Source organism: Pseudophryne corroboree, chromosome 1 (assembly GCF_028390025.1).
Source record: "Pseudophryne corroboree isolate aPseCor3 chromosome 1, aPseCor3.hap2, whole genome shotgun sequence".
In the NCBI taxonomy this organism is placed as follows: Eukaryota; Metazoa; Chordata; class Amphibia; order Anura; family Myobatrachidae; genus Pseudophryne; species Pseudophryne corroboree.
Window position 1 is genome coordinate 195986595 of NC_086444.1, and position 27638 is coordinate 196014232.

At 42.6% G+C, this 27638-nt stretch overlaps 1 protein-coding gene across 1 annotated transcript in view; it reads left to right on the plus strand.

Moving 5' to 3' along the window:
- Positions 1-27638, plus strand: part of ADGRV1 (adhesion G protein-coupled receptor V1) — a 1000765-nt gene that overhangs the window by 852182 nt on the left and 120945 nt on the right. The gene's annotated exons all lie outside the window — the stretch shown is intronic.

Consider the following 27638-nt stretch of genomic DNA (forward strand, 5'->3'; position numbering starts at 1 on the left):
ATTGAGTTAATTCCTGGTGCCACGTTGCCTAAAGGAAGGTTATATGCATTGTCTGGTCCTGAAACTGTGGCCATGAATGAGTATGTGAAAGAAAGCCTTGGGAAAGGGTTTATCAGGCCATCTAAATCCCCTTTAAGTGCAGGTTTCTTCTTCGTAGAGAAGAAGGATGGTTCACTCAGACCCTGCATTGACTTTAGAGCTTTGAATAAAATCTCAGTAAAGAATACTTACCCTCTGCCGCTGATCTCTGTCCTCTTTGATCAGCTACGTTCGGCTGTTATTTTTTCTAAGATTGATCTTAGAGGAGCATATAACCTCATCAGAATCAGGTCAGGGGATGAGTGGAAAACGGCATTCAGTACTCAGTCGGGCCACTATGAGTATCTGGTCATGCCATTCGGCCTATCTAACGCTCCGGCAGTTTTCCAGGATCTCATTAATGATGTGCTCCGTGAGTTTCTGGGAAGATTCGTCGTGGTCTATTTAGACGATATTTTGATATATTCTGACTCCGTGGAACAACATGTTACCCAGGTGCGTCAGGTGCTAAAGAGATTACGTGAAAATCACTTATATGCCAAGCTGGAGAAGTGTGAATTTCATGTCACGGAAGTATCCTTTTTAGGGTACATTATTTCCCCTCGGGGATTCCGAATGGAACCAAAAAAGCTCCAAGCCATCCTTAGTTGGGCGCAACCCACCAATTTAAAAGCAATTCAGCGCTTTTTAGGGTTTGCAAACTACTATAGAAGATTTATTCACTCTTTCTCTGACCTAGTTGCTCCCATTGTGGCACTTACTAAGAAGGGAGCAGATCCTACCAATTGGTCATGTGAAGCGGAGTTATCTTTTCAGGCCTTAAAACAAGCCTTTGTCTCAGCCCCTGTCCTTAGACATCCCAACCCAGAATTACCTTTCATTATTGAGGTGGATGCCTCGGAGGTTGGAGTAGGGGCTATCCTTTCTCAGAAGGATCCAGATTCCCTTGAGTTACATCCTTGTGCCTTTATGTCCAGGAAATTCTCATCTGCAGAATCCAACTACGATGTTGGTAACCGGGAATTGCTGGCTATTAAATGGGCTTTCGAGGAGTGGAGACATTGGCTTGAAGGAGCTACCCACACCATTTCAGTTTTGACTGATCACAAAAATCTTCAATACATTGAATCGGCTAAACGACTGAATGCCCGACAGGCTCGTTGGGCTTTATTTTTTACTCGTTTCAAATTCATTATCACCTTCAGACCAGGTTCCAAGAATACCAAGGCAGATGCCCTGTCACGCAGTTTCCTTCCGGTTCAAGACAACAGTCCTGTTACTTCCATACTTCCGCCTTCAGTCATTCAGGCAGGTCTCACACAGGATGTATTTTCCCAATTAAAGCTGCTTCAACATCAAGCTCCGGGAAATACTCCTGCTAGTCGTCTTTTTGTTCCTGAGTTTTTGAGAGCAACTGTTTTGGCGGAATTTCATGATAGCAAAGTTGCAGGGCATCCGGGAATCGCTAAGACTTTGGAATTAGTATCCCGCTCAGTATGGTGGCCTGGTCTTTCCAAAGACATTAAAGAGTTTGTTTTTTCGTGTCAGGTCTGTGCACAGCATAAAGTTCCCCGTTCTTTGCCTATTGGTCAACTTATGCCCTTGAAAGTTCCTCTTAGGCCATGGTCGCATATCTCCATGGATTTTGTGGTGGATCTCCCTCTGTCAGCCGGATGCCGAGTCATATGGGTGGTAGTGGACCGTTTTAGCAAGATGGCCCATTTTATTGCTCTTCCCCGATTGCCATCTGCCCAGGGATTGGCAGTCTTGTTCCTCCGTCATGTTTTCAGACTCCATGGGTTACCCACTGATATTGTTTCTGACAGGGGTCCACAATTCATTGCGCAATTTTGGAAGTCTTTTTGTGCTTCATTAAAGATGAAATTATCATTAACCTCCGGCTATCATCCACAATCCAATGGACAGACTGAGCGAGTTAACCAATCTCTAAAACAATATTTGCGTTTGTACTCGGCCAAACTCCAAAATGACTGGTCTGAGTTTCTTCCATTGGCGGAGTTTGCTTATAATAATGCCTGTCATTCCTCCACCAATGTGTCTCCATTTTTTGCAGTTTTTGGTTTCCACCCCAGAGCTAATTCATTTTTTCAACATTCCTCTGTCTCCTCTCTGGCCCTGACCTCTCATCTTAAACTTATTTGGAAAAAAGTGCACCTGGCTCTCAGAAAAGCAGCTTTCCGGGAAAAAAAAATTTCTGACAGGCTCCGGCGGCCGTGCACTTTTAAAGTAGGAGACAGGGTGTGGTTGTCGACTCGCAACATCAAACTTCGACAAACCTCAGCCAGATTGGGTCCTAGATTTATTGGACCATTTCTCATTATCAAAAAAGTCAATCCAGTTGCTTTCCGGTTACGTTTACCAAAAACTTTACGGATCGGAAATACCTTCCATTGCTCATTGCTTAAACCATATGTTTCGTCCAGCAGATTTCCTCGTAAAAAATCTCAGGGGAGATCACCAGTTAATGTACAGGGTCAGCAAGAGTTCTTGGTTGAGAAGGTTCTCGATTCCAAGTTGTCCCGGGGTCGGCTTTATTTTTTGGTGCATTGGAGAGGTTATGGGCCAGAGGAAAGGTCGTGGGTCCTGGATGAAGACCTTCATGCCCCAAAGCTCAAAAGGGCATTTTTTCGTGAATTTCCTCGGAAACCTGGCTTTAGGGGTTCCTTGACCCCTCCTCAAGGGGGGGGTACTGTTAGGCGCCGGGGTCCGCTCGGCCGTGCGGCCCGGCGCCTAGCAACCAGGGACGCCGTGCGCGTTCAGCCGCCGGCTCCCTGGCAACGCTAAGACGCCGGGCGCACGGAGCCGCTCTGACCTTAGCAACGGGGACGCCACGTTCAGCCGCGTTCCCCGTTGCTGGGTCTATTCTCATTACCCTGATTATGTGCTGGCCGTGCAGCATGCAAGCTGCACGGCATTTCTATTTGATTGTCCTGTCTGGATCCTGATTGGAGGGTGCCTGAATAAAGGCACCCTCAGGACTTCTTACAGACGCCGGTGATAGCTTCCTGTTTGCCTGTGTCTGCTGCAGAGAGTTCCCAGTCCCGGTCTTTTCGGTTGTTCCTGTCCTCAGAGATCCTGTACTCGGAAGTTACCATCTGTTCCTGGAGTCTGACCGAGCACCTTTAACATCTGGTGGTGTTCGTGAGTCGCGGCGCAGCCGTGTGTTGCGGCTTGTCCGCTTCTGTTTATTATTTTGTTTAATTGTGTTCTGGAGCTTTGCGGAGGATTCCGCTTCCACAGATCCACTCTGGTGTCCGGCGGTGCCGGATAGGAGTGTCGGATCAGTGGATCCTTGGTTGTCCTTTTTCCTGGCGGCTAGTCCGCACATACCTTTTGATTTAGTTAGTTAGCTTGTAACCCCTGGCCTGGTTGCTTAGTCAGAGGGCCCCTTGTTATCACCCTGTCTCGGACTTCCCCTTGTCTCCCATTAAGACCTGCGGGGGCATCGGGGTTGGGCAGACATAATCCGCCCTTCGAACGCGGCTGCCATGGGCTCAAGCAACCATAGTCTCGCAGGGGATTTCTGATAACACGGGCGAGACAACGGAGTTAGGGCGCCAGGGGTTACTAGGCTATCCAGCTCCCACAACCAGCTTATTTTCCTATACTCAGATCCCTGCCATAAGATCTCCTCCGGTCTGGAGTACAGGAATCATAACAGCTTATATCCTTTCCAGTCCCTGATATGATACTCATCATTTCTAGAATGATTATGATTCCATAATTCCTTTTTATAATTATTCCTGGAATCAAAATCATTACGATAAGTGCGTCTTTTTACCGTATTCCATGTCTCTGATCTTTTATTCCCCTGATTTTCATTATCTTTTTCACTTTGATGTTCTAACCCAGGGGTCTTCAACCTTTAAGACAGTGTGGGCCACATAAAAAAATGAAACGAAGCCGAGGGCCACTAAGCTATACTGCGGTATTTAGAATCTAAATTTTAATTTATGATTGTAATGAGACCTTTTCTAGACTCATAAGACCATAAAAAAGACTTCAAAAGATAATTATTGTAATTTAATGAATGAAACATGGTCTACTTTACCTTTGTTATTATAATAAGTTCATATCAGTGGGAAACTTGGCATTGTTTTTGCTTGGCCAGCTTGTCGATGTTGGCATCAATGTTAGAAGTCGCTATGCGCAGAGTATTCTCAAGATGTTGGTCTGTAAGCACTGAACTGGACTCATACGGCAGTATCACTGGACTGGTGGGTATAATGTGGGCATGCTTTCACAATATTGCTGCTGTCTGTCTGTGATGGGGGGAGGGAGGGTATGATAGCGCCTATGTCAAGACATAGGTGCTATCATACCCTCCCTCCTCCCCATCACAGACAGACAGCAGCATTGTCAAAGCATGCTCCCTGCCATCTCTGCTCTTAATACTTAATACACCCCCTGCTGGGTCCCCCGCCACGCCCCCTGCCCTCAATACTAATTTATTCACTGCCATGCTCAGGCTGCCGCACCCCCGTCCCCGCCGCTCCCGCACCCTGGGTTCCTGCACTGCCCCCTGCCCTCAACACTTATACACTTTTATTCTCCTGCCGCAGCCCCCCCCCCCCCGCGCCGGGTCCCCGCCGCACACAGCCATGCTCAGGCTGCATACATGCTGCCGCACCCCCTCCGCTCCCGCCCGCCGGGTTCCCGCACTGCCCCCTGCTCTCAATGGTAACTTGCCGCACCCCCCCCAGCCGGGTCCCCGCCGCTCTCACCCACCTATTCAACACTGCAGGCGGAGGGAGACACAGGGAGGGAGACACAGTAAGGGTGACCAGACCACTGACCAGCCTAAGAGGAGCTACTCCCCTTCTTCACAGGCAACCAGTGACAGTGCGGGGGAGTCACATGACTCCGGGAAAGGGAAAAAAAAATTTTTATTTTTTTTTTGTGTTCATATGTGCGCTGCGGGCGGGCGCGTCGGCGGGCCATGGAAACCATAGCAGCGGGCCACCTGTGGCCCGCGGGCCACGGGTTGAAGACCCCTGTTCTAACCGTTTTATAGGTGTCTTTTTTGACACTCCCTCATTTTCTATCAATAATTTATCCCTCTGGAATTTTTTAACTTTTCTTTCTACTATAATCCTTTCTGCTCTTTCTATCCTATTGCTGATAATTTCTTCTCGCTCCTTATAGTCTGATAGGTTCTTAAATGGTAATAGTGAAGCTTTAGATTCATTGATTTCCATCAGATAACTCCTTACGTCTTTCCTCAACGATCAGGGTCATCAGTTCAAAAGAACAGTTAGTTAGTATAGCTTCCCACCTTTTATCAAAGGAATCGGTAGTTGTTAAAAAACTAACTTTTTTGCTTATCTGTAGGCCTTTTGGAATAAGCTTAAAGGCCAGGTATCTCTCTAAAGTGGCTACCTCCCACCAGATACGATTCTCCTTTAATAAATTCTTTTCTAGTTTGGTCATAGATTCCTCCAAACTAATATCTTGTATGTGTATATCTTCACATGGTTTATTAAAGAGAGAATCCAACCTTTTAATTCTTTCTTCCCTTGATTTAAACATAATCTCTGCTGCAACCAGTAAATCTCCAACAGGTGAAACAAATAACTGATAACAAGAAAATGTGAAGACTTGTGGTGCGCTAAAGCTGCCTATAGACCTCTCAGTGAAAAAAGGTGTCACCGCACACCCCAACACAAATTGCAACAAAAGAGATATCACCAAATGGTCTTCAGGCGCTGATAAAAGTCATATGGGGTACTTCTAGGTGATCAATTTATCATCAAATTTTGACCCTCAAATAAAGAATAAGAAATACAATAGTGTAATACTATTAACACATGGTCAATGGTTTCTTCTATATGTAGGTAGAATCCGTACCGTGAGATGGTGTCTAACTAATAGACAATATGCATATGTGGGGGAGAGGATGCAATCCTAATGGGATTCCAGATTTTTCATCCATCCATCACTTCATTTCAGAGAATCTCACAAAAAGGGGATAAAAGCAAACATAGTATAATATTGCTTTATTAGAAAATTAAAAAGGCCAATTTAGAATGGCTGGACTCTCACCATATGGCAGGAAAAACAAGGCAGATAGAATAAACAACCAGGCGTCCCCAGCACCTCGCAATTCCTCCTGTGGATTGATCCCAGACTCCAAAAGACCACTAGCCAACGCGTTTCAATACTTTCAAGTATCTTTTTCAAGGCACATACTCTTCCTCCCCTGGGTATCCTATTTATACCCCTCTTCCTATGCCATCATATCCTATGTGAAAAAAACCTATTACCAGACATGGATCTACTAATTAATACATTCTATGTGTAACATTCATAAAAATCCCTTCCATTTATCCTGTTCGGGTATTATTAACTCCATCCTAAAAGCGCCAAATCTTCTCCTCTTATTAGATGCACCTGGGCTCCATATAGGCTGTCCACTAATGTGTGTCACGTCCGTAACTGCAACCTGCGATTGCGTTCCACCGTCCGTTGACCCGCCTATGCGTTCCACTGTTATTTCCGGAAGTGACGTCTTTCCGCACGCGTCACATCCGGTTGCGGCGGAGCTTTGCGTTTCATGTGTTGTTCCGGACGTATCATAACTGTGAACCCGCTGTACATCTTTTCCTCATTCCATCAACATCTATTTGAGGGATTATGTCCGGAGAGTCGTCCTCTATATATAATATACGTTCTCTGAGGAGATGGTTCAGTGCAGTTTCCAGAACATAAAAATAAATACAAGAAATTACACACTCATAATAAAAACACTAAAATGTTAATAAACCCTAAAATATTCCTTATAAAAACCATTTTAACTCAAAGTCTTTATTGATGCCATTAGGGGCTAATGTGTTATAATTATAAATCATGTTCATTTCACATTTGGCTAATTTGGCTGCAATATCGCCCCCTCTGGCATCGGAAGAGACCTTTTTAAGGACAAAAAAATTCTTCAAATGTTTTGTGTCACAGTCATGGGTTTCTTTAAAATGTTTAGAAAGTGCATGAGTATCTAAACCCTTCCTGATGTTCCTTATATGTTCCCCCAATCTAACCTTAAAAGCCCTACTAGTCCTACCTATATAAAATTTCCCGCATGAACATTCAATGGCATAGACAACATTAAAAGAATGACATGTTAAAAATTCATTAATTTTATGTTTCTTCTTATTTATCTCAGCCTCGGTCAATTTGTTACCAAAAGTATTGGGTATATTTTTCCACCCAACGCAACTGCCACAGCGGAAAAACCCTTTTGTTAATACATTTCCCTTCTTTGGGGAAGGTGGACAGAGACTCTTTACAAGTTTGGTTTTTAAATTGGGGGCTCTTTTAAAGATGCAATTGGGATTATTTGGTAAATCCTTTCCTATCACTGGGTCCTTTTTCAATACTTTCCAATGCTTTTTTTAAATTCTTTTCACCTGATGGTGCTGGGAAGTGTAATTAGTAATAAATGACCATTTAAAAGCATCATTGGTCGTATCCTTTTTCCTATTTTCAGACTTCTTTAACAAGTCCTCTCTATTCATAGCACTCACTTTTTCCAAGGAATCTAATACTATTTGATCTTCATATCCACTACCCTTAAAATTGGTGGACATTTCTTTTGCCTGGGTTAAAAATACCTCCCCATCCGTACAGTTCCTTTTCAACCTTTCAAATTGACTAATTGGTATAGTGTCCAACCACCTACTATGGTGACAGCTTTCTACATCAATATAAGTACTTGAATCCGTGGGTTTAATAAAATGTAATAAAATTTTTCGTTTTTATCACACCCTGAGCACACATGTATTACTGGAGGAAGAAAGGTCTTTACTGGAAAAAGGGTTGAAATTCTGTCCATCCACAAGGGTAGATCAATTTGGCATCTTTGTGGATGTACAGAAATTCCTTAGGAAACTCACCTTAAAAAAGTTTTTTAGCTTAAAAGCAAGTGAAAAAACAATCCAAGAACAAATGGATACTACCCCTTTTAGACCCAAATCCACATTTTTTCCCTCACATTTAAAAGGATGCTTCTTAGAATCCTTTGGATCATTGGTCCTAGAGGATTTACAAAAATTAGAAACAGGAAAAATTAGGAGTAATCTCACTCATAAAGAAAAGAGAGCATTGAAAAATTTAACAATAAAAGAGGATTTGGTTATAAAACCAGCGGATAAAGGGGGGGGGATTGTTCTGTTTGATAAATTAGACTATGAAACAATAGTGCAACAATTCCTGGAGGATAAGGATACTTATAGGAAAGTTAGAGGAGTTCCTACTAAAAAAATGACATTATGTTTAAAAGGAATAGTGGATTCTTACAAAAAGAAGGGCATTATAACAGATAAAGAATTACATTTTATATGTACAGATGACCCCAAGATACCAACGGTATATATTCTTCCCAAAGTACATAAAAATCCCGTCAAACCCCCAGGAAGACCTATTGTCTCCGGGGTGGAGTCGTTATCTGCAAATTTATCTCAATACATAGAGTATTATTTACAGCCCTTGGTGGTAAAAAATAAATCCCATCTAAGAGACACTTTAGAAGTCCTCCAATTCCTGGAAAATATAATATGGAAAGAAGATTACTACTTAGTTACAGTGGACGTCAGTTCGCTGTATACGATAATCGATCATAGTCAAGGTTTAGAGGCAGCAAAAAAAGCATTAGCACTTTCAACTTTAGATTCCGGATTACAAGAATTTTTAATAGAAGGGATTGAATTTATTTTATTTAATAACTACTTCACTTTTAAAGGGGAATTTTACATTCAGAAACGGGGGACCGCCATGGGTACCAGGTTCGCCCCGAGTTACGCAAATATTTTTATGGGCGCATGGGAAGACAATAAAGTATGGAATAATAACCCTTTCGGGGCGAACCTGGTCTCATGGCGAAGATATATAGATGATATCGTTTTTATATGGGGAGGGAGTATGGAAGAATTAGAACAATTTTGCTCTTATCTAAACAAAAATGACTCAAATATTTTATTGACCTTTGAAAAAAGCCCATTTTCAATCAATTTTTTAAATTTAACTATTTATATTGAACAGGGTGTGATAAAAACGAAAAATTTTATTAAACCCACGGATTCAAGTACTTATATTGATGTAGAAAGCTGTCACCATAGTAGGTGGTTGGACACTATACCAATTAGTCAATTTAAAAGGTTGAAAAGGAACTGTACGGATGGGGAGGTATTTTTAACCCAGGCAAAAGAAATGTCCACCAATTTTAAGGGTAGTGGATATGAAGATCAAATAGTATTATATTCCTTGGAAAAAGTGAGTGCTATGAATAGAGAGGACTTGTTAAAGAAGTCTGAAAATAGGAAAAAGGATACGACCAATGATGCTTTTAAATGGTCATTTATTACTAATTACACTTCCCAGCACCATCAGGTGAAAAGAATTTAAAAAAAGCATTGGAAAGTATTGAAAAAGGACCCAGTGATAGGAAAGGATTTACCAAATAATCCCAATTGCATCTTTAAAAGAGCCCCCAATTTAAAAACCAAACTTGTAAAGAGTCTCTGTCCACCTTCCCCAAAGAAGGGAAATGTATTAACAAAAGGGTTTTTCCGCTGTGGCAGTTGCGTTAAATGTAAAAATATACCCAATACTTTTGGTAACAAATTGACCGAGGCTGAGATAAATAAGAAGAAACATAAAATTAATGAATTTTTAACATGTCATTCTTTTAATGTTGTCTATGCCATTGAATGTTCATGCGGGAAATTTTATATAGGTAGGACTAGTAGGGCTTTTAAGGTTAGATTGGGGGAACATATAAGGAACATCAGGAAGGGTTTAGATACTCATGCACTTTCTAAACATTTTAAAGAAACCCATGACTGTGACACAAAACATTTGAAGAATTTTTTTGTCCTTAAAAAGGTCTCTTCCGATGCCAGAGGGGGCGATATTGCAGCCAAATTAGCCAAATGTGAAATGAACATGATTTATAATTATAACACATTAGCCCCTAATGGCATCAATAAAGACTTTGAGTTAAAATGGTTTTTATAAGGAATTTTTTAGGGTTTATTAACATTTTAGTGTTTTTATTATGAGTGTGTAATTTCTTGTATTTATTTTTATGTTCTGGAAACTGCACTGAACCATCTCCTCAGAGAACGTATATTATATATAGAGGACGACTCTCCGGACATAATCCCTCAAATAGATGTTGATGGAATGAGGAAAAGATGTACAGCGGGTTCACAGTTATGATACGTCCGGAACAACACATGAAACGCAAAGCTCCACCGCGACTGGATGTGACGCGTGCGGAAAGACGTCACTTCCGGAAATAACAGTGGAACGCATAGGCGGGTCAACGGACGGTGGAACGCAATCGCAGGTTGCAGTTACGGACGTGACACACATTAGTGGACAGCCTATATGGAGCCCAGGTGCATCTAATAAGAGGAGAAGATTTGGCGCTTTTAGGATGGAGTTAATAATACCCGAACAGGATAAATGGAAGGGATTTTTATGAATGTTACACATAGAATGTATTAATTAGTAGATCCATGTCTGGTAATAGGTTTTTTTCACATAGGATATGATGGCATAGGAAGAGGGGTATAAATAGGATACCCAGGGGAGGAAGAGTATGTGCCTTGAAAAAGATACTTGAAAGTATTGAAACGCGTTGGTTAGTGGTCTTTTGGAGTCTGGGATCAATCCACAGGAGGAATTGCGAGGTGCTGGGGACGCCTGGTTGTTTATTCTATCTGCCTTGTTTTTCCTGCCATATGGTGAGAGTCCAGCCATTCTAAATTGGCCTTTTTAATTTTCTAATAAAGCAATATTATACTATGTTTGCTTTTATCCCCTTTTTGTGAGATTCTCTGAAATGAAGTGATGGATGGATGAAAAATCTGGAATCCCATTAGGATTGCATCCTCTCCCCCACATATGCATATTGTCTATTAGTTAGACACCATCTCACGGTACGGATTCTACCTACATATAGAAGAAACCATTGACCATGTGTTAATAGTATTACACTATTGTATTTCTTATTCTTTATTTGAGGTTTAAAATTTGATGAAAAATTGATCACCTAGAAGTACCCCATATGACTTTTATCAGCGCCTGAAGACCATTTGGTGATATCTCTTTTGTTGCAATTTTTGTTGGGGTGTGCGGTGACACCTTTTTTCACTGAGAGGTCTATAGGCAGCTTTAGCGCACCACAAGTCTTCACATTTTCTTGTTATCGATTTTTGCATCAAGTCTCTGAGTGCCGCAGTCCTTCTTGCTCGTATATATATATATATATACAAAAACCAACTGCATATACTAACAGTCCATCAAAACGGAGTGCCTGGTACAAAAATGTTGCATATTATCCCAAAAAAAACAGCACATCCAAGTATTGCAACAAACATTTAGAAAAACTATTAGTCAAGTCATTACAAAGATTAAAACGCTGATACAGGTTGAGTCTCCCTTATCTAAAATGCTTGGGACTAGAGGTATTTTGGATATGGGATTTTTCAGTATTTTGGAATAATTGCATACCATAATGAGATATCATGGTGATGGGACCTAAATCTAAGCACAGAATGTATTTATGTTACATATACATCTTATACACACAGCCTGAAGGTAATTTTAGCCAATATTTTTTATAACTTTGTGCATTAAACAAAGTGTGTCTACATTCACACAATTCATTTATGTTACATATACACCTTATACACACAGCCTGAAGGTCATTTAATACAATATTTTTAATAGCTTTGTGTATTAAAAAAAGTTTGTGTACATTGAGCCATCAAAAAACAAAGGTTTCACTATCTCACTCTCACTCAAAAAAGTCTGTATTTCGGAATATTCCGTATTTCGGAATATTTGGATATGGGATAATCAACCTGTATAAAGTGCATGTGCAATCCGTCATAATGAAAACCATAGGAGATATGAAAGCCAGCATAGAAGATACTTAGCATGAGTCATAAGGTGGGTACACACAGTAGCGGATCTTGCCACGGGCAAGCAGGACTTTTGCCAGGGGTGCCGCCTTCCGGAGGGCGCTGGCGCCATCCGGAGGGCGCCGCACCGTGGCAAGATCCGCCACTGCTGCCCGCTGTGTCCCCCGTCCGCCTCCGCTGCCCGCTGCCGTCCCTGTCCGCCTCCTGTGAAGGGAACTAGACGCTATGCGTCTAGTTTCCCTTCGTGGAGAGTAACTTTGCTGAGCGGTGCGCAATGACGTCATCGCGCACCGCTCACCATTCAAGCGGCGCTAGCAATGTACAGGGGGCGTAACTGACCACGCCCCCTGTTTTAGGCCACGCCCCCTTCCTGCCCGGGGCGCAGAGCGCCCTTGAACCGGCTCTGGGTACACACTAGGCGATGTGCTCTGTGAGCGACATCGCCTAGTTTGACCCCTCCCGGTCCAGGCCGCCTGACGGCGGGCATACACACTGTGCACAGTGACGTAATGCCGTGGCTGGGCTGTACATGCAACTATGGATGATAAGTCCAAAATTGAGCTGCATGTATGGCCAATACCGAGGGTCATTAACACCCCCGCGGGGCCGCACATCGGCAAAGTTTGATAAATGGTTTTTGCAATATTTGGATGTGCTGGTTCTTTTTGGATGACAGTCCAGATGGTGTTTACCATTGTAGCCAGGGCCGGTTCTTGCTGTTGTTGCGCCCCGGCCAAAACTATAGGGGCATGGCTTCACATGGGGGCGTGGTCAGTTACGCCCCCATTTGTGCCCCCTGTAGCGCCGCTGGAAGAGAATTAAAAAAAAAAAAATGTATACTTACTATCCCCGTTCCTGATCCAGACCGCTGCAGACAGCCGCCGGCGCCGCTCCTCTCCTCTGATCAGCATAAACACTAGAGGTCAATTATGACCCCCTAGCGTCTGTGCCACAATGCTGCACAGCAAAGGTCCCCTCCACGAAGGGAAACTAGATGCGTAGCTGGTCCCCCAGAACGGGGGACCAGCGGGGGGCACAGCGGCGGGGGGCACAGTAGTGGATCTTGCCACGGTCCTGCTTGCCCGTGGCAAGATCCGCTACTGATTGTAGCCTACAGGCTACACACCGCAAACGTTTTCAGGACCCAGCACAGTCTGCTCGCACAGACCGCAGACCAAGCAAGCACAGTAGCGTGACGATGCCTGTACCTGGATGTAAAGTAATTGCAGTAGCTTTCCTTCTAATACATCGTAGGGATGGGCTCCTATAAGAGCTCCTGGCTCTGCATGTGAATATTGGTAAATACACACGATCCTTAGTTTCTTATTGCCGTGATAAGAAATTATTATTATCAGGACTAGTTCCCAATAATTGATAAATAAATATGCCACTTAATTATGCAAAAAGGGTCACTTATCTTTTTGTGTAAGCTATTTGCAAATCAAGACATAAAACTAGAACAGTGAAGTTAGCATCAAGGTCATATCACAAATAAAATGTTGAATCTATTAATACCACTGGATAAGAATCCAAAATATAGAAATGGATGATTAAATAATTAAAAAGCAAATGTCATTAACTTTCTTGTGACTGCATTAATTATTCTTAAACCAGTTCCTGTTATTGAGAAAATTGGTATCTGCTGCCTAGAAGAGAGATTTCCATATCCAAATTGCTTTGAACAGTTAGATGTTTGTAATGTCATGCTTCACAGTCAGAGCACTTAGGCTGTGCCCCTTATCACAGTGTGTGGTACTGCTCTGCCCTTCCATGTGCTCTTATCCTGCTTACTATCAAGGTGACTTTTATATTGCTGCTAATGAACAGTTTACTTCATGTGAAAGAGACAGAGGTACAACATTTGGCGCTGCTTCAGAACTAAACTATATGTGGCTGAATTGGAAGGATACATCACGTTTTCTGTTTTCTTTTACTGCTACAGTGTAACTGCTGTAGTATTATTATTATTATTATTATTAGCAATTCAATATCAATCCCAATATATATATATATATATATATATATATATATATATATATATATTGGGAGATTTTGTTAACTAAAATTGTGCTTTAGACTTAATAATTTTGGATAGGGCAAAATTATTTTGCCCAATATTTATTTTGAGAAAATAAACAATAGTCGGCAGCAACTCCAATGATTGGTCCTCTACCTGAATAGACCTCTTGCAGAAATCTAAATATGTTGTTTCTTTGGGGTGCGCCTAATATTTATAACCTTCTAAAAATTGAGGTAATGGACCTCTTAAACCAATTCAATATACAATTATAATAGCATCAGTCTATTTCTTCTCCAAGATATACAAATATTTATTTAAAAATTATTACTAAAAACTTATAGCATCAAGACAATATTGAATACATAAAAACAATTAAATTTTTATGTGAATTGTTTGGTAGATGGATTTTCCATTCCCTTTATGGATCCCAATACTACGTCATCCAACGCGTTTCGTCATTTAAGACTTCATCAGGGGTGTCTTTAGTATACACTTATCAAATTAGTATTGAAGTGGCTGTTAAGGCAGTCTTCTTGATTGGTATATGTAACTGGACAGTGTCATTAGCTGGTGCCTCCTGTATCGTAATATGTGGCCACCTGTGAATTTCTCTTCAGGGAATTTTAATTTTCTTTTTCCCAATAGTTCTATTTTTCAGGGTATTCTATCCTGTATTGAACTGAGTATCAGCCCCAAGGGTTATCCTTTAAGACATATTCTTCTAGTTTTTCAGTAGCTATTAATGGCCAAGTTTGCAGATATAAAAGGTTTACAGAAGTCCCTCTGGTATCTCTAATCCTTAAGAGTGAAGATCTCCCTCATGGTCTATACTGCTTCCTTCCAGATAATGCTTATAGTGTGCAAACGCATGTGTAGCAGAGCTGTACAAACAGATTTTGTGCAGTCTCTGCGCAGCCTGGGACTTACTCAGCCATTGCGATCACATCAGCCTGTCCGGGACCTGGATTGACGTCTGGAACCCTCCCTGCAAATGCCTGGACACGCCTGCGTTTTTCCAGACACTCCCTGAAAATGGTCAGTTGACACCCACAAACACCCTCTTCCTGTCAAGCACATTGCGATGGCCCGTGTGAACGGATCCGTCGCACAAACCCATCGCTGAGCGGCGATCCACTTTGTACTCGTGCGATGCGCATGCGCATTGCGGTGCATACGCATGCTCAGTTTGTACCTGATCGCCCGCTGTGCGAAAACTCACAGCAGCTATCTGGTCTGAATTACTCCCCAAGTTGCCAGAGGTGCAGGACTTTGTGCGAGTCTGCCCATTTTTTAAAGCAGCAATCATTTTACAAGGTTAGTTGTGCCTTGTAAGTGATTGCTGCTTTAATAAAAACAGTCTGATATGGTCTTGTTTCTCCAATCCCACATCTCCAGCAACTCAGAGTTTATTACAATTATCCCATAATTTGCTAACATGTTCCCATCAAATGCCTTATCTGCGTGGAGTCTGTACAGTCTCTTTTTGTTTATATGGGTTACCTGAGGGTGCTCTCACATTCCAGAAACATACTGGTAGGTTAACTGTACTCTGACAACATTAACGTTACTGTCTACTTGTATGCTAGAGAGTTTAGACTGTTAAATGGGACAGGAACTACTGATATGAATGGCAACATTTCACTGAACAGAGCTGCGTAAATTGGTGGCGCTATTTAAATAAATTATATAATAATAATAATACTAATAATACTACTAATAATAATAATAATATTGTAATTTTATTATTATGTAAACAGGTGTGAAGAGTTCAGGCATATTGACTAGATAGGGTTATAATTTAGAAGGAAATATAAGTTTTAAGAAGATTATGGTATGTATAAGGTGCAGCTGGTGATTACTATCGCAGTCAGTGCACTCAGCTGGTCGTAAAAGATGAGTTCTCTGCTCTCTGATTATTATAACAACATTGGCCCTCATTCCGAGTTGATCGGTCGCAAGGCGAATTTAGCAGAGTTACACACGCTAAGCCGCCGCCTACTGGGAGTGTATCTTAGCATCTTAAAATTGCGACCGATGTATTCGCAATATTGCGATCACAAACTACTTAGCAGTTTTAGAGTAGCTCCAGACTTACTCTGCCTGTGCGATCAGTTCAGTGCTTGTCGTTCCTGGTTTGACGTCACAAACACACCCAGCGTTCGCCCAACCACTCCCCCGTTTCTCCGGCCACTCCTGCGTTTTTTCCGGAAACGGTAGCGTTTTCAGCCACACGCCCATAAAACGGCCTGTTTCCGCCCAGTAACACCCATTTCCTGTCAATCACATTACGTTCGCCGGAGCGATGAAAAAGCCGTGAGTAAAAATACTATCTTCATAGCAAAGATACTTGGCGCAGTCGCAGTGCGAATATTGCGCATGCGCACTAAGCGGAATTTCACTGCGATGCGATGAAAAATACCGAGCGAACGACTCGGAATGAGGGCCATAGTACAGCATTTCTCAACCTTACAATGCTAATGGTGGGGCGTACTAGGTTAAAATGTGGTCACAGAATAAAACTTTTAAAACCCCCCCACTATATTAGAACAAAAAAAAAAACAATTTTACACAAGAAAAAACATGACATAAAAGAGACATAAAAGGTCAAAATATAGGTGGTCATTCCGAGTTGTTCACTCGTTGCCGATTTTCGCTATGCTGCGATTTGTTGCTAAATGCACATGCGCATGGTACGCAGAGCGCATGCGCTAAGTTATTTAACACAAAACGTAGTAGATTTGCTGGTGTTCCTGCGGCGCTTTTCAGTCGCACTGGTGATCGGTGAATGATTGACAGGAAAGGGGCGTTTCTGGGTGGTAACTGAGCGTTTTCCGGGAGTGTGCAAAAAAACCGCAGGCGTGTCAGAGAAAAACGCGGGAGTGTCTGGAGAAATGGCTGGCCGAACGCAGGGCGTGTTTGGGACGTCAAACCAGGAACTCAACGGACTGAGCTGATCACAATCTAGGAGTAGGTCTGGAGCTACTCAGAAACTGCAAGAAAATATTTAGTAGCAGTTCTGCTAATCTTTCGTTCGCTATTCTGCTAAGCTAAGATACACTCCCAGAGGGCGGCGGCCTAGCGTTTGCAATGCTGCTAAAAGCAGCTAGCGAGCGAACAACTCGGAATGACCACCATAGATGCTTATCTTTAGAATGAGATATATTCAGAGAGGCCCTGAATATACCTCATTCTAAAGATAAGCATCTATATTTTGATCTTTTATGTCATGTTTTTTCTTGTGTAAAAGAAAAAAAAATAGTTTCTATTATAGTGGGGTTTTTTGTTTTTGTTTTTTTACTCTTCTTTTTTCTACCAATTTTTCCTGTGACAGTATTATAATAGTATGTTCTCTATGTTTTTTTAATAAACCAATTTTTTATGTATCTGAAACCACAACTTTATAGTCATTTAACAATTTTATGACATCAGGGGTCGCTATTATTACCCTATCCCAATTACTATATATATATAGAAACTAGAAAAGAATGCTGCCATTGTAGCACCTGGGAGTGGAATGTCTGGGAGTTACATAATTACAACCACAAACCACATGTCTTGCAAAACATTTCTGGTGAGCCTGACAAAAAGCACAGTGGTAACACCCTGCGCCATTCACCCTCCTGTCAGATTATGAATTCACCTATATCCAATACAGAAAGCACAGGGCCTAATTCAGACCTGATTGCAGCAGCAAATTTGTTCTCTAATGGGCAAAACCATGTGCACTGCTGGAGGGGGTTATCCCATTAGAGAACAAATTTGCTGCTGCGATCAGGTCTAAAATAGACCCACAATCCACAAAAATGAGCGTCTCTGCCTGATAATGTATGTATTGTTACAGTCACACAAAGTTGAAATAAGCTACATTGTTTCCAATACTTGTTATGATGCATCAAGAAGCTCATTGTGGGGATGTGATGCATTAGATTTGATTCATCAGACAATGGGTATCCGTTTTGATGGTCGATCATGTTAAGGTCAACAGTCATTAGGTCGACCACTATTGGTCGACATTGACATGGTCGAAATGGATATGGTCGACATGTCCCGTGTCAACGATTTTCATGTGTCGACTATTAGTCCATGTTGACCATGTCTATGTCAACCAATAGTGGTCGACCTAATGAATATCGACCTTAACATGGTCATTCATACCAGAACCAGACAATGGTAGTAATTCAGATCTGATCTCTCTCTAATGGGCAAAGCCATGTGCACTGCAGGGGGCAGATATAACATGTGCAGAGAGAGTTAGATTTGGATGAGTTATTTTGTTTCTGTGCAGGGTAAATACTGGCTGCTTTCAGGGGTGTAGCCAGAACTTTGTGGGCCCCATAGTAACATATTGAAGGGGCCCTGTCCCAATGCTTTTAGAGAGACACCTCCCCGTAGCAGTTGTTAATTGTATGCCCAATAATAGTGTCCTAGTTTATTTTATGAACCATAGTAGTGCCCTAGATCATGTTATGTTACATTGTAGGGCTGCTAGTACACATTATGCAACACAGTACCCTAATTCACATTAGGGCATACAGGTCCCCAGTTCATATTGTGCCACATTACAGTGCCCCCAGTTCATATTATGTAACATTAAAGTGCCATCCTGTTCATTTTTTACCACATTACAATGGGCAGGTCCATGGGCGTAACTAGATATATTGTAGGCCCGCCCCAAGGCAAAAGTTTGTAAGTGACTCTAAGTATCACTCAATGGGGAAAACGTATATAACACATGTATCTTTGACAGGGAAGGTGGCCCCTCTCAGCTCTGGGCCCCATAGCAGCTGCACTCCCTGCACCTATGGTAGCTACGCCCTTGGCTGCTTTATTTTTACACTGCAATTTAGATTTTAGTTTGAACACACCCCACCCAAATCTAACTCTCTCTGCACATGTTACACCTGCCACACCTGCACTGCATGAACACATCCCACCCAAATCTAACTCTGCAAGTGTTTCATCTGCCCCACCTGCACTGCGCATGGTTTTGCCCATTAGAGAACAATTTTGCTGCTGCGATCAGGGCAGTACGGATGGTGTAATGGTTAGCATTACTGCCTCACAGCACTGAGGTCATGGGTTCGATTGCCACCATGGCCCTACCTGTGCGGAGTTTGTATATTCTCCCCGTACTTGCGTGGGTTTCCTCCGGGTACTCAGGTTTCCTCCCACAATCCAAAAATATACTGGTAGGTTAATTGGCTCCCAACAAAAATTAACCCTTGCGTGAATGTTTCTGTGTGTACATGTGGTAGGGAATATAGATTGTAAGCTCCACTGGGGCAGGGACTGGTGTGAATGGACAAGTATTCTCTGTAAAACGCTGCGGAATATGTGTGCGCTATATAAATAACTGGTAATAAATAAATCAATAATTAGGCCCAATGTTGTATGCATAAACAGCAGGTTACACCTGTTCCATTTTGGATACATTGTAGCAAGAGACCTTGTGCATGTATCTCACATGTTGGGATTAGTACAGCATACAGTATATACTGTAGTCACCTTTCATAAAAACATAAATGCTAGGATAAAAAGTAGCTTCCATCTTCCACCAGCAGAAACTCTCGGTAACCAGAGCTAATTTAGGAAAATGACATCACTGCAATCTGTCAGCACTACTCCCAGTAATGGCAGGTTACAGTGCCGACCACAAACTGTCACATAGTACCGGATGGTGTGATGTCTGCCAGACTCATAAGAAACGTTCCATTTGACTTTATTTTTATATGAAAACATTTATATTTCAGAATATGGACAGGAGAAACAAGACCATGGGAAATATAATCTCATGTTTATTGGTAAGAGATCTGTCTGTTTCTTGAAAGAAACTGTAGATTTTAGTATCAATCTGGTTATACTGCGTATATATCATAAAACACTGAAGCTGTGTTTCAGCTGTGACATGGAGCACAGAGTGCTTGTACTTATGCTATATAACCAGTTTAAAATCCATATTTAACATGGGTTATCTAAGGTCACAGAGCACAGGAAACCCCTAGTAAAGGTATTACGTTCTAAGACAATGAAATCTACGTGAGCCGTGGTACATCTATCATGCTGCTATTTTTAACCGCTGCTTAATATTAATAGAAGTCTGACAAAGCAAAGAGCGATTTACTGAACCATTGCTAGAAACGCCATCATGGCATAGCCAAGCAGATAGGGTACAAATGCGTGCTATGCCAACTGCAACTGTGCCAAGCGTGCACTTCTTAAGACATGTTCTCCAGAACAGAAGGGTTACTGTTACCAGAAGTTCATTGCTTAACTAACAGTTCTCCAGAACACAACCTTATTATCTTTTTGTATTATTATTAAACATGTACATAATATTATTTATTTATTACCAGTTATTTATATAGCGCGCGCACATTCCGCAGCGCTTTACAGAAAGAATATTTGGCCATTCACAACAGTTCCTGTCCCAATGGAGCTTACAATCTATATTCCCTATCACATGTACACACAGACATTCACACTAGGGTTAATTTTGTTGGGATCCCATTAACCTACCAGTATATTTTTGGATTTTGGGAGGAAACCCACGCAAGTACAGTGAGAATATACAAACTCCACACAGTTAGGGCCATGGTGGGAATTGAACCCATGACCTCAGTGCCGTGAGGCAGTAATGCTAACTATTACACCATCCGTACTGCCCAAGTGACAAAGAAATATATACAATATACAAAATCTATAATATATACCCAAGCGACAAAGAAATTGCCACATAGCGTTACGCAAAGCTTCATATTGTAGGTGCATATGTGTGCAGACACGTTTCTGGGCATGTGCAGACCTAGGTCATACAAGATATGTGACGCCAACTGGCGTATCACTCACTCCCAGAATATGGCATATGTTTAACACGTACTGTAGAATATAGTCCATATTTTGGAATTGATTGAGTCAAAGTTGAAATGGAATATCATTGTATATCATAAAGCAGACAAATCATGCAAAACAGACTACAACTTCAATAAGTTGTGTAAGTTGTAAAAATAATTTATTTGTATACAGTATCTCTAACGAAAGAACAAAATAAAGGTTCGGAAACTTTGGAAACTTTTGTCCACAGACCTGTTCCATTGTTTTTATTTTAAGTGCCACTGTTCACTAATTATATTTGGGGCCATATGGTTGTTGGGGGGATGGGGGTCAGGGTGCTAACTCCACATGCGGACATGTCTTCCCCTACCTTCCCATCTCTGCCCTCAACACACCCCATCCCTGTCTTTTTTTGGGAGAGGGAGGGGGTTGGTTTAGCCGCCACTGGGGGGAGGTTAGGGTTAGGTACTAAGGAGAAGGTTAGGACTAGGCTGCGGGGGTTAGGGTTAGGGGGTAATGGAGAACATCCCCAACTCAACCCTATTGGCATTGCATTCTTCAGGATCCCAACGTCGGGATTATGATTACCGGGATAACAAGCGCTGACAAATCATATTGAATGCAGATGGGAGTGTGAGGGCACAATACGAAACCCTAGAAATGTATGGTGTACACTACAGGACAAACAGGATGGGGGCTAGCACAATTAGACAGAAGAGTGGGGAGGCATAAAACAGAAATTAAAGATGGTGGGGAATGTGAGGCCTTATAACGGGCACATGGAAACATCTGGGATTGGAACCTACAGTATGTTTCCATGTTTGCTCCCCCTCAAGTCAGAATCTGGATCCTTCCTTCCTCTGATTCTCCAACATTTCTCTCATCTCTGTGATCTTGGGGGCTCGCAAGTAAGTAATGTGACTGCAGGAGGCGGAGCCTGCGAGTTTCTGGGGTTCCATTACTGGGGCCTATGACTTAGGAGGGAAATCGTGTGTGGCCCGCAAGTGGGAGAAGTCTGGTTGTAGCTGTGCGGTTCGATCACAATTTCTGCTACTTAGCAGGATTTGCAATCCAACCTGAATTAGGCTCAGAGTACTGTGTCGTGTCCTGTTTCACTAGTTTTGCAGGATGTCCTGTTAGGATGTCAGGTTTTCTTTGCACAAATGCACTGGGTGGATTGGTGAGTTTAGATAGAGGGGTAGTATCAGCTTTTTTTAACAGAGTCAGATGTCCTTATCAGAACCGGCCATAGGCATAGGCAAACTAGGCAATTGCCTAGGGCATTTGATATGCCATGGGGCATCAGCAGCTTCTGCTGATTAAAATGATATGCGGCATGCCTATATTCTGTATGTAGCATTTCATATGCAGATACAGCCACAGTCTTACACAGTATATAGGCATGCTGCATATCAGTTTAATCAGCAGAAGCTGCTTGTGCATCCTAGCCACATAGCAATGCAAATAAGATGCATTTTTATTTAAAAAAAAGGTGCCCGACGTTAGCATTAATGCAAGATTTGTGAGGACACATCTGTATCCAAGCAGAGGCAGAGGTCACAGTGTTAGTGGCAGTGTGAGTGCTGTGTGCATGTGAGTGGGTTGGTTGTGCAGTAGTGTTCGAAATATGTGTAAGGAGCATTATGTGTGTCATGTAAAAATGCATTAGTAATGTGCAACATATGTGTAAAGGGCCACTATGTGTGTCATTATGTGTATAAGGGCATTAATAATGTGCCGCATATGTGTAACAGGGTACTACTGTATGTGTGTCATTATGTGTATAGGGGCACTAATAATGTGCAGCAAAGGTGTAGGGGGCACTATGTGTGTCATTATGTGTATAAGGGCATTAATAATGTGCGGCATATGTGTAAGGGACATTATGTGTAAAAGGGCATTAATAAAGGTTGTCATAATGTGAAAGGCGCATTATATTTATAAGGATATTAATGTGTCTCATATGTGTAAGGGGCATTACTGTGTGGAATTGTGTATAAATGCATTACTAATGTGTGGCATTATGTGTATAAGGTGCTCTACTATGTGGCGTTGCATATAGAAAGGGCACTACTGTGTCATCTAATGTGAATAAAGAGCAATAGGGTGTGGTATAATGTGAATAAGGAGCAATTCAGTGTGATGTAATGTGAACAAGGGGCTCTACTGTGAGGAGTACCGTTTATAAGGTAAAGTGATACTACTGTGGGATGTAATATGAATTATGGACACTATCGCAAGATAAAATGTGAATAAAGTTGCAGTACTGTGTGACGTAATTGGAATTGGGGTTACTATTGTGTGGCCATGCCCCTTCCCAGCAAGAAGATGCCCCTTTTTGGGCTGTGTGTCAAATGTGTAAACTGTTCCTATTTAAAATATAGGGGGTACAAGGACTGCTATGGGTGAGAGGTGATGGTGCTGGGAAAGAGGTGCAAGGTCAGAGGCAGAACCAGGTATGCTAGGGTGCACCAACCAAAATCTTGCCCAGGGCATCATATTGGTTAGGGCCGGCTCTGGTCCTTATGAAACTAGATACTAAAAATGTGGGTGGTTCTTCAGCTTTTTTTAAGTGGTGGAGGTAATGTGTTACTTTTTACCAGAGTTGTACTGTAGTGTAATGTCAGGATAATGCTGGACATGCTTTTTGTGTGAATGTTGTTTTTTTCAGGTCTACAGTTGTTGTCCTTTAAATTTAAAGTGAATAAAATGGTACTTAATTGAGCAGGAAATGTGTAGTATAGTATATTTTAGAGTCAAGAGATGTATATGTTATTTCATTGACGGTCATAGAGTGTACTACAAAGGACATTTCTGAGAACTCCCCCTCCCCCCCCCCCTCATTATGCAAGTCTCTCACCATTCCTCTACCGACACTCAAAGGGGTATGAGCTTGAACTCAGCTGTTATGGTGCCTATATACTTGTGCGATGCCCTGCGACGCAACATCGCGGGGCATCACACCGGCAGTTCAGGTGCGATGAAATCGCATCTGAGCTGCCAAAGTGATTACCATGCGATCATGCGATAGATCGCATGGTAATCACATGATAGGTATGTCACGGCCGAGTGGGAGCGGCGTCTGAATGCTCCCGGCGGGTGCCCATCGCGCATGCAATCGCACTGTGATGCGATAAATATTAAGTGCAGCACTTTATATTTTTCAACGCGATATTTGTGCGCCGTGCCCGCACATCGCGTCGCCTGGTGCTCAATATGTGCATACAATCATGCGATTGATCACACAGATGCGATCGAAATTGAAGGATTGTATGACATATTGTATGTGTATGGGCTACAAAAGATATGCTAAGGTAACAGCCTAGGATATCTGAGGGGTTTATTCCTCTACTGGCCACCAATGAACGAGGAGCCGGAGCTTGGCTACGCTACTTGGAGGACAGAAAACAGAGACTGAGGGGAAAGACAGGCTTAAAAAGGATAACAAGAGAAGGTAATAAGAGAAGGAGTTGGGCAGGGGGGGAGACTGAGGAATCCTAAGTGCTGTGATGAGCAGAGGGGATTAGTGAAGGGACATTGCATAACTGTGACAGGGGAGAGAGTGTCATCTGAAGGAAGAAGTGTGATAAGAGGTAAGGGGAAGCGCTATAATCAGCCAGAAAGAAATAACAAGATAAGGACGGGTCTGAGGGTAGGGGGATCAACTAATCAAGATTCAAGTAGATTAAATTAGGGGCCTATTTATAATTGAGAAGACCACAAGGTGGTGATGCTGATTTAGTTTTTCTTTTGTAGTTGGTGCTAATCACAGTGATAAAAGAATCAGCCATTGTTGCGAGTGAACAATAAAATAATATATATTTCCAGGGCAGCGGAACGTTACTCACCGGGCCCAGAGTGGTGTGAGTTACACATATTCGGCAGGGTGCAATGGAGTATGAGATCGCCGGAGGTGCGGGATGCCAGCCGATCTCAGATGTTTTTTGAAGGGACAATCGCAAGGCACAACCATGCCTTGTGTGATTGTCCCTTCATATAAAGTCCGAGATCGTCCGGCAACCCGCACCTCCGGAGATCCTGGACTCCAGTACATCGTGGCGATGGTCTGATTTGCACATGTGCAAAGGAACTGAAAGCCTGAATTTGGGTTTCAATTACAATAAACAAAAAAGTCTAAAAATAGATTTAATTTCTTTTAAATGTTAAAACAAACATGCTTTCATAATATTGAATTAATAAACCGGCTTTATTTTCAGAATACACATTTTTCCTTTAAAGCCTTTCTTTCCCCGCTTGAGATGCTGGGGGTCATCCGAGTTGATCGCTAGCTGTATTTGTTTGCAGCGCAGCGATCAGGCTAAAAAACAGCAGTTCTGAGCATGCGTATGCGCGACATGCGGGCACAACGAATGATGTAGTTTTGCACAGGGTCTAGTGCATCTAGCGCGATGCATTTCAGTTGCACTGGTTGCCGCACACAGTGACTGACATGAAGTGGGCGTTTCTGGGTGGCAACTGACCGTTTTCAGGGAGTGTTCGGAAAAACGCAGGCGTGCCAGGAAAAACGCAGGCGTGGCTGGGCGAACGCTGGGCGTCAAATCCGGAATTGAATAGTCTGAAGTGATCACAAGCGCTGAGTAGGTGTTGAGCTACTCTGAAACTACACAAAAAATTTTTTGCAGGCGCTCTGCGATACAACCGTTCGCACTTCTGCTAAGCTGAAGTACACTCCCAGTGGGCGGCGGCATAGCGTTTGCACGGCTGCTAAAAACTGCTAGCGAATGATCGACTCGGAATGACCCCCATTATTCCCACCAAGGTTACCATCGGCGATAACAATGCAATCACCAGCAGCAACCCTAGTCACACACTGGGTGATGTGAAAATGAGTCATTTTACGAGATAAAGGATTGATTCTGAAGTGGATGCTAATGCATCCCTTCTCCATGTGTACTAGCGTGTGCTGACTGTGTAAAGCCTGAAACGCCCACTTTCACTGCCTGTAGACAGCGCAATTTTACCTGTGGTTCTAAACAATGCACCATCTGTGCATCATCACATGTACCATTGACATTGCACCAGCCTATGGCAGGCACAGTGTCTCTTTCTGAAGTTCCTCTAAACATGGCCTCTGTGGCTGGGGATCTGCATTTGGGAATTCAGTCGCACTCACTGCCACACACATGACACTCTTATTACACGCACATGAGGACTTTTTTTGTGTTCACATCAGGTCACCTAGTCAGGAATGTCCATGGTTTTCCACCACTAGTTTTAATGCCAGTCACCCCGGGGCCAGGGGAACGCATGCGTAGTAGGGTTTCAGAACTTTTTATGCATTCACAGTGACAATCACTCAACTGCGCAAATATCGCCATTGCGTCTGAATCATTTCCAAAGTGTTGTTGTTTATCTGCATTCTGTGTGCGATATCCATAAAAGAGTATAGTTATATAGTGGTGATTGTTTTCATTAGCAAGCAATATCAGAATTCAGTGTTATTATGTTACATTTCTCTTTTATTCAATAATTTCTCTTACATTCTCCTAATAAGAATCATTGATTGATGTTTGGTTCAGGGGAGTGTTCAGATCCTTTGTGGGCACCATAGACACATTTAGAAGGGGCCCCAACCCAAAGCTTCTAGAGAGACCTCTCTCTGCAGCAGTTTATTTTATGCCCCATAATTTTGCACTAGTTCCCATAATACTACACAGTGCCCCCGGTTCATGTTATGCCACATTGTTGTGCCCCAGTTCACAATAGGCCACATTGTAGGCCTAACAGTTTGTTATGTCACACTGTGTGGTAACCTCAGTTAATATTATGCCACATTCTAATGCCCACCATTCCATATCATGACACATTCTAGTGCTCCCCCATTCCATTTTATGCCACACTGTAGTGCCCCCAGTCCATACTGTGCAATTTTACAGTGCCCCTGGTTCATATTTTCCACATTACAGTGCCCCAAGTACAATATAACATCCACTACACACACCTATTACCATTATAACATCCATTACACATTCCACTTACTGAAAGTGGAATGTCACCTCACTCGGCAGTATTATCCTACATCAGGGGTGCTCAATATGTGGCCCTCCAGCTGTTGTAGAACTACAAACCCCAGAATGCCCTGCCACAGCTTTATTACTCCTTAATAGCAAAATTATGGCAGGGTAACCTAAAATGTGTAGTTCCACAACCGTTGAAAGCCTGCATGTTGATCGCCTCTGTAATAAGTCTGGTAAGAGATTAAGGGGGACATTTACTAAGCAGTGATAAGAGCAGAGAAGTGAGCCAGTGGAGAAGTTGCCCATGGCAACCAATCAGCACTGACGTAACATCTATAATTTGCATACTATAAAATGATACAGAGCTGCTGATTGGTGATGGGGAAATATTTCCACTGGCTCACTTCTCCGCTCTTATCACTGCTTAGTAAATGTCCCCCTAAGGGGGTTATTCAGAGTTGATTGCAGATTTTGCTATCGCAGTGAAATCTGCGACCATACTACTCACATACAGGGGGCCGCCCAGCACAGGGAAAGGCCATCCAGCATGTGTGGTGCCACCCCACGATGCAATCGTAATTCAGTTGTGATCATGGGTACGTATGCAGGCGGTTCCCTGTTTCCACTCGCAGGGAATGCAGGCAATGTCATCGGCCCGCCCCCCGAAAACCGCTATGACACATGCGTTTCCTACCCTCCTCCACCCCAACGCCACACTTTTTGGGTCTTACACGGCAGCCATACATCTGCACGGCTCTTAGTGCTGAGAAGATTTCCATTTCCAGTGAGTGTAAAGACCAGGGAGGATGGGGCAGGGGCCAAATA